Source organism: Capra hircus, chromosome 16 (genome assembly GCF_001704415.2).
Source record: "Capra hircus breed San Clemente chromosome 16, ASM170441v1, whole genome shotgun sequence".
Lineage (NCBI taxonomy): Eukaryota > Metazoa > Chordata > Mammalia > Artiodactyla > Bovidae > Capra > Capra hircus.
In genome coordinates, this window is record NC_030823.1 from 69,218,907 (window position 1) to 69,226,008 (window position 7,102).

Below are 7,102 nucleotides of genomic sequence, written 5' to 3' on the forward strand. Positions count from 1 at the left end.
CCAAAAAAAAAAAAAAAATCCCACATATGTCTATTTCTTTGTTTTCAGATAATTTGGGGAAGTGAAATTCATATACCTCTTTATCTTTACAAACAATTCAGAACAGAGCTCTTTAATAAGCTTTATAATTTTATATTAGTACCATCCAGATGTAAAACATCTCACTTTCACATAATGCGAAATAAAGGTCTTTAGAAATAACAGACCCATGGACACACAGGCATATGGAGCGTTTATGGCTTAAATTCTACAATTTCAGCTATGGGTCAAGAGTAAACACAGAAGTGTGAAATGTAAAACCTCACTAGTTTAGATATCAAAGAGCTATTATACCCAGTAGAGAGAGAAATTTTTTTTAAGATATATTTATTTGTGAGGCTCGGAGAACCACACACTGAAAAGGACACTCAGGGACAGCCTCTAGTGGACTGACAAATTTTATTATCTATCTGTTTGCAGATATATGGTCTCAGGGAGCAGAGCATAAAGCAGACTTGCATGTAGCCTTTTTCAACAAAACATCAAAGCATTCAAGCATAAAATACAGTTCCCACCGCCCAAGCCATAACATAGCTTTGGCGAAACTCTGACAGGAGTCTTATCACGAAACAACAGTCCTTGCTCCCAGAAACAGGTGGTCAGAAGGAAGCCTTCAAACGCCTCAAGGCCGGGCATATAACCCTTCATTATCCGTTCCCAGCCATGGGCACTCGGTGAACGCTCATAACCCTTTGTTATGCTCGTCCCAGCTTCCAACCTTCGTCATGAGTGGAGCAAATACATTCTCAGTATATGCTTAAAGCCTTCCAGCTCCTCTACATTTATTTACTTTTGGGTGTGCTGGGTCTTCATTGCTGCACTTGGCCTTTCTCTAGTTGCAGAGAATGGGGGCTACACTATAGCTGTGGTGCATTAGCTTCTCGTCGCAAAGGCTTCTCTTGTTCGGGAGCGCAGGCTCTGGGCGCTTGGGCTTCAGTAGCTGTGGCTCACAGGCTTCAGAGCACGGGCTCAGTAGTTGTGCACGGATTTAGTTGCCCCTCAGCATGTGGGCCCTTTCTAAATCAGGGACTGAATCTTCCTCCTGCGTCCCTTGCACTGGCAGGTGGATTCTCAACCACTGGACCATCAAGGAAGCCCAGACGCAGAATTCTTGAGCTCAAAATAGACAAAAAGAAAAACCAAACTAAGAAACCACATTCTCTGTCTCTCACTCAACAGAAAATTGATCTCTATAAATCATTAATTCTTTTACAGAGCCCACCGTACAACCAAATTCTTGATCTTGCTGCCACAAGAGGGGAATAACTTATTGATAACGTAAAAACTCTAACTGATGGAGGAGAATATTTCTGGGAGGAAAACAGAGGACCTAAAGAATTCGATAATGTTTCAGATTCACCTTCGGGAACAAGAAAAGAAATTCCTGGATTTAGGTATCCATGAAGTGTATTCCTCTGATGGTGAAGTTCATCTCCTCATCAGATGAATTCATTGGGCATCTCAGTGGGAACACCAGACATTTTAAAGGATAATTCACACACACACAATATGAAATCATATTGTTACCTGCCAGGGTTCTTGGCCTCCCTAATCAATAGAAATTGATAAAAAGTCACACAAGAAATTCAAGCAAGGGTTTATTGGGACTCTTGCTGCTGCAGGAGGGAGCAAAAACAAGCAACAGTTTCCCTTCCTCACTCCTCGAGGTAGGGTGAGTTGGTTCCTTACATAGGATAAGAGTAGGGATGGGCTTCCCTGGTGGCTCAAATGGTAAAGAATTTGCCTGTGATGCGAGAGACCTGGGTTGGATCCCTGGATTGGGAAGAGCCCCTGGAGGAGGGCATGGCAACCCACTCCAGTATTCCTGCTTGGAGAATCCCCAAGGACAGAGGAGCCTGGTGGGCTGCAGTCCATGGGGTTGCAAAGACTTGGAGAGGACTGGGCGACTAAGCACAGCACAGGGATGGGTTCAGAGGCTGGGCCAGAGGGGTGGTTTCGTTGGTCTGTCCACCCGCTTGGTAGTGCTCTATGCAGAGTGTGTGCACAGTACCTTGCTGTTGCTCCCAGCACACTTCTTTTGCTGGGGGTTTTGGTCTTCTTGTGTCTTTTGTTCATAATTTGTCCCAAGTACCCATGAACACAGTTATTTTTAGTCCCTTAGTGTTTCTTTGTGTTTTGTTTGCCCAGGTACAAGCACTGCAGCAAATGGTCCCAAGTCCCAGCTAGTCTCAATATAAAGCGATTTTATTTAACTTATTAATAAGGGAACCAAAGATATGTTACAATTTGTTCAAAGAGAATATAAATATAAACATTTTACAGAACAGGGATATTGAGTGTACAAATGGATGCAAAACTGGTTTATCTACAGAGGAGTTTTCCCTCCATTGGATAGAATTTGTTCACATGTTCACAGGCAACAATTATTTGCATTACCATCAGTTCTCTACAAGTTAATATCTACGAAATTCTAAAATAGTTTAATCCAAGGTAAACATGACTATCTTTTAGGATCAGATAATCCTCCAAATTCCAGCTCCATTGAAAGGATATTCATTAATCTCTGTTGCTTCTTTTCTTTTCTTGTGAGACCTACTGGCTCACTTGCCAATGCAGGAGACTCGGGTTTGATCCCTGGACTGGAAAGATCCCCTGGAGAAGGAAATGGCAACCTACTCCAGTAGTCTTGCCTGGGAAATCCCATGGACTGGGGAACCTGGTGGACTACAGTCCATGGGGTCAAAAGAGTGGGAAGCAAATGAGAGGCTAAACAACAACAACACTGGCTGATTTATTTTCCTGTCAAAGAATATTTCCAGAGCAGTCCCCAGGGATGTTGCTTAAAGTGCTACATTCCTCCTTACAAATCACAAACCAGAGGTTATAGAGTGTATTCAAGAGAAAAGGTTCTGTTAATTCATAAGCCTTTATTTCTGGTCCAGTAAGTGAAAAAGTTGGCTTAAAGCTCAACATTCAGAAAACGAAGATCGTGGCATCCAGTCCCATCACTCCATGGGAAATAGATGGGGAAACAGTGGAAACAGTGTCAGACTTTATTATTTTGGGCTCCAAAATCACTGCAGATGGTGATTGTAGCCATGAAATTAAAAGACGCTTACTTCTTGGAAGGAAAGTTATGACCAACCTAGATAGCATATTCAAAAGCAGAGACATTACTTTGCCAACTAAGGTCCGTCTAGTCAAGGCTATGGTTTTTCCAGTAGTCATGTATGGATGTGAGAGTTGGACTGTGAAGAAGGCTGAGCCCCGAAGAATTGATGCTTTTGAACTGTGGTATTGGAGAAGACTCTTGAGAGTCCCTTGGACTGCAAGGAGATCCAACCAGTCCATTCTGAAGAAGATCAACCCCGGGATTTCTTTGGAAGGAATGATGCTAAAGCTGAAACTCCAGTACTTTGGCCACCTCATGCGAAGGGCTGACTCATTGGAAAAGACTTTGATGCTGGGAGGGATTGGGGGCAGGAGGAGAAGGGGACAACAGAGGATGAGATGGCTGGATGGCATCACGGACTCGATGGACGTGAGTCTGAGTGAACTTCAGGAGTTGGTGATGGACAGGGAGGCCTGGCGTGCTGCGATTCATGGGGTCACAAAGAGTCGGACACGACTGAGCGACTGAACTGAACTGAACTGAATAACCATTCATTCAAAAAAATACTATCCACAATCTATTGTGTAATGATCATAGCACCAGGTAGGGTATATTTTGAAAATAATGAGTCATAGTCCTTGCTCCACAAGGTACTTACAACCTCATTATGGAGATAAGACATACAAGAAACTATCAGTCAATAAATTTAATAAAGTGCCAAACTGAGACTACAGTAGGACAGTATAAAATGGAAATGTATTTGATCATCATTATTCATGGACTATGTAAGTAAGACAGTATAAAATGGAAATGTATTTGATCATCATTATTCATGGATTATGTATTTGTGAATTTGCCTGCTGGCTAAAATAGATCTGTGCCTCCAAAATCAATATTTGCAGTGCTTTTGTCCTCATTCATGGACATGTACAGAGCAGTGAAAAATTTGGTTTCCCAGCATGAATGTTCCCAGGTAAGGTCTAAGAAAGCAAAGTGCTGCCTTCTTTTTCAGCTCTCACACTATAAAGAAACATTCAGAAAATGAAGATCATGGCATCCGGTCCCATCACTCCATGGGAAATAGATGGGGAAACAGTGGAAACAGTGTCAGACTTTATTTTTGGGGGCTCCAAAATCACTGCAGATGGTGATTGTAGCCATGAAATTAAAAGATGCTTACTCCTTGGAAGAAAAGTTATGACCAACCTAGATAGCATATTCAAAAGCATATTCACCTCTTCACAGCCTATTTAGTGCCAAGTGCTAAAAAAACCTCTTGTGCTTTTTTTTTTTTAAGTTATTTTGCTGTTTAAATGGCCTCCAGAGGTAGTGCTGAAATGCTGTCTGTTGTTCCTAGAGTCTGTGATGTGCCTTATGGAGAAAACACATGTGTTTTTATGCTTCACTTTGGTGTGAATTACAGCGCTGTTGGTCATGAATTCAATGTTACTGAATCAAAAATATATAATAAATAAAGTGTCTTTAAACAAACATAAATAAAACAAGGAAATAAAACAAGGTTAGTAAATAAAACAAGTAAATAAATAAATAAAACAAGGTTAGTTAGTGACTAACATGTTGTGATCAGCGTTTCCGGGGAGCCTAACTCTGTATTTCCCTTAGGAACAATGGTTTCAGTTCAGTTCAGTCGCTCAGTTGTGTCCAAATCTTTGCGACCCCATGAATTGCAGCACACCAGGCCTCCCTGTCCATCACCATCTCCCGGAGTTCTCAAACTCATGTCCATCGAGTCTGTGATGCCATCCAGCCATCTTATCCTCTGTCCTCCCCTTTTCCTCCCGCCCCCAATCCCTCCCAGCATCAGAGTCTTTTCCAATGAGTCACCTCTTCGCATGAGGTGGCTAAAGCACTGGAATTTCAGCTTTAGCATCATTCCTTCCAAAGAACACCCAGGGCTGATCTCCTTTAGAAGGGATTGGTTGGATCTCCTTGCAGTCCAAGGGACTCTCAAGAGTCTTCTCCAATACCACAGTTCAAAAGCCTCAATTCTTTGGCACTCAGCTTTCTTCACAGTCCGACTCTCACATCCATACATGACTACTGGAAAAACCATAGCCTTGACTAGACGGACCTTTGTTGGCAAAGTAATGTCTCTGCTTTTGAATATGCTATCTAGGTTGGTCATAACTTTCCTTCCAAGGAGTAAGCGTCTTTGAATTTCATGGCTGCAGTCACCATCTGCAGTGACCCTGGAGCCTGAAAAAATAAAGTCTGACACTGTTTCCACTGTTTCCCATCTATTTCCCATGAAGTGATGGGACCGGATGCCATCATCTTCATTTTCTGAATGTTGAGCTTTAAGCCAACTTTTTCACTCTCCTCTTTCACTTTCATCAAGAGGCTTTTTAGTTCCTATCACTTTCTGCCATAAGGGTGGTGTCATCTGCATATCTGAGGTTATTGATATTTCTCCCAGCAATCTTGATTCCAGCTTGTGTTTCTTCTAGCCCAGCGTTTCTCATGATGTACTCTGCATAGAAGTTAAATAAGCAGGATGAAAATATACAGCCTTGAAGCACTCCTTTTCCTATTTGGAACCAGTCTATTGTTCCATGTCCAGTTCTAACTGTTGCTTCCTGACCTGCATACAGGTTTCTCAAAAGGCAGGTTAGGTGCTCTGGTATTCCCATCTCTTTCAGAATTTTCCACAGTTTATTGTCATCCACACAGTCAAAGGCTTTGGCATAGTCAATAAAGCAGAAATAGATGTTTTTCTAAAACTCTCTTGCTTTTTCGATGATCCAGCGGATGTTGGCAATTTGATCTCTGGTTCCTCTGCCTTTTCTAAAACCAGCTTGATTGAACACCTGGAAGTTCATGGTTCACGTATTGCAGAAGCCTGGCTTGGAGAATTTTGAGCATTACTTTACTAGCCTATAAGATGAGTGCAGTTGTGCGGTAGTTTGAGCACTGTTTGGCATTGCCTTTCTTTGGGATTGGAATGAAAACTGACCTTTTCTAGTCCTGTGGCCACTGCTGACTTTTCCAAACTTGCTGGCATATTGAGTGCAGCACTTTCACAGCATCATCTTTCAGGATTTGAAATAGCTCAACTGGAATTCCATCACCTCCACTAGCTTTGTTCCTAGTGATGCTTTCTAAGGCCCACTTGACTTCACATTCCAGGATGTCTGGCTCTAGGTGAGTGATCGCACCATTGTGATTATTTTGGTCTTGAAGATCTTTTTTGTACAGTTCTTCTGTATATTCTTGCCACCTCTTCTTAATATCTTCTGCTTCTGTTAGGTTTAGTAGTCCTTAATTCAGTGTCCGCAGTAACTTTTAGACAGTCTGGGACCTGAGACCTAAGACCTTTTGCTGCAATGCTTGCACCTGGTAAACATCTCCTTGAGCACTAAAATACAAAGAAACTAGAAAGGACTAAGAACAATTTTGTGCATGCACAGTTGGGGAAAGGGCATCCCTGGTAGCTCAGCTGATAAAGAATCCGCCCGCAATGTGGCAGACTCTGGTTCCCTTCCTGGGTTGGAAAGATTCCTTGCAGAAGGGATAGGCTACCCACTCCAGTATTCATGGGCTTCCCTGGTGACTCAGCCGGTAAAGAATCTGCCCGCAATGCGGGAGACCTGGGTTCAAGCCCTGGGTGGGGAAGATTCCTTGGCGGAGGGCGGCACAGCAACCCACTCTAGTATGGACGGAGGAACCTGGAGGGCTACAGTCCATGGGGTCGCAGAGTCCCACACCGCTAAGTGGCTAAGCACAGCACAGTTGGAGCTGATTATCAAAAACAAAAAAGAGACCAACAAAAAGCCCAACTGCCACTCCTGAAGAGCCAGGAGCAAAAGCAGGGCATTGCACCCGCAATCTGCACTGAACAGAGGTGGGCATTTAAAAGTGAGCTCTGCAGACGTGGTCCCGAAAACTTCCTTGAAAAAATCTCTGGTACCACAATTCTGTGGGAACCCAGAGAAGTTTTTCCCTACCTTGAGCGGATACAAATAACACTCC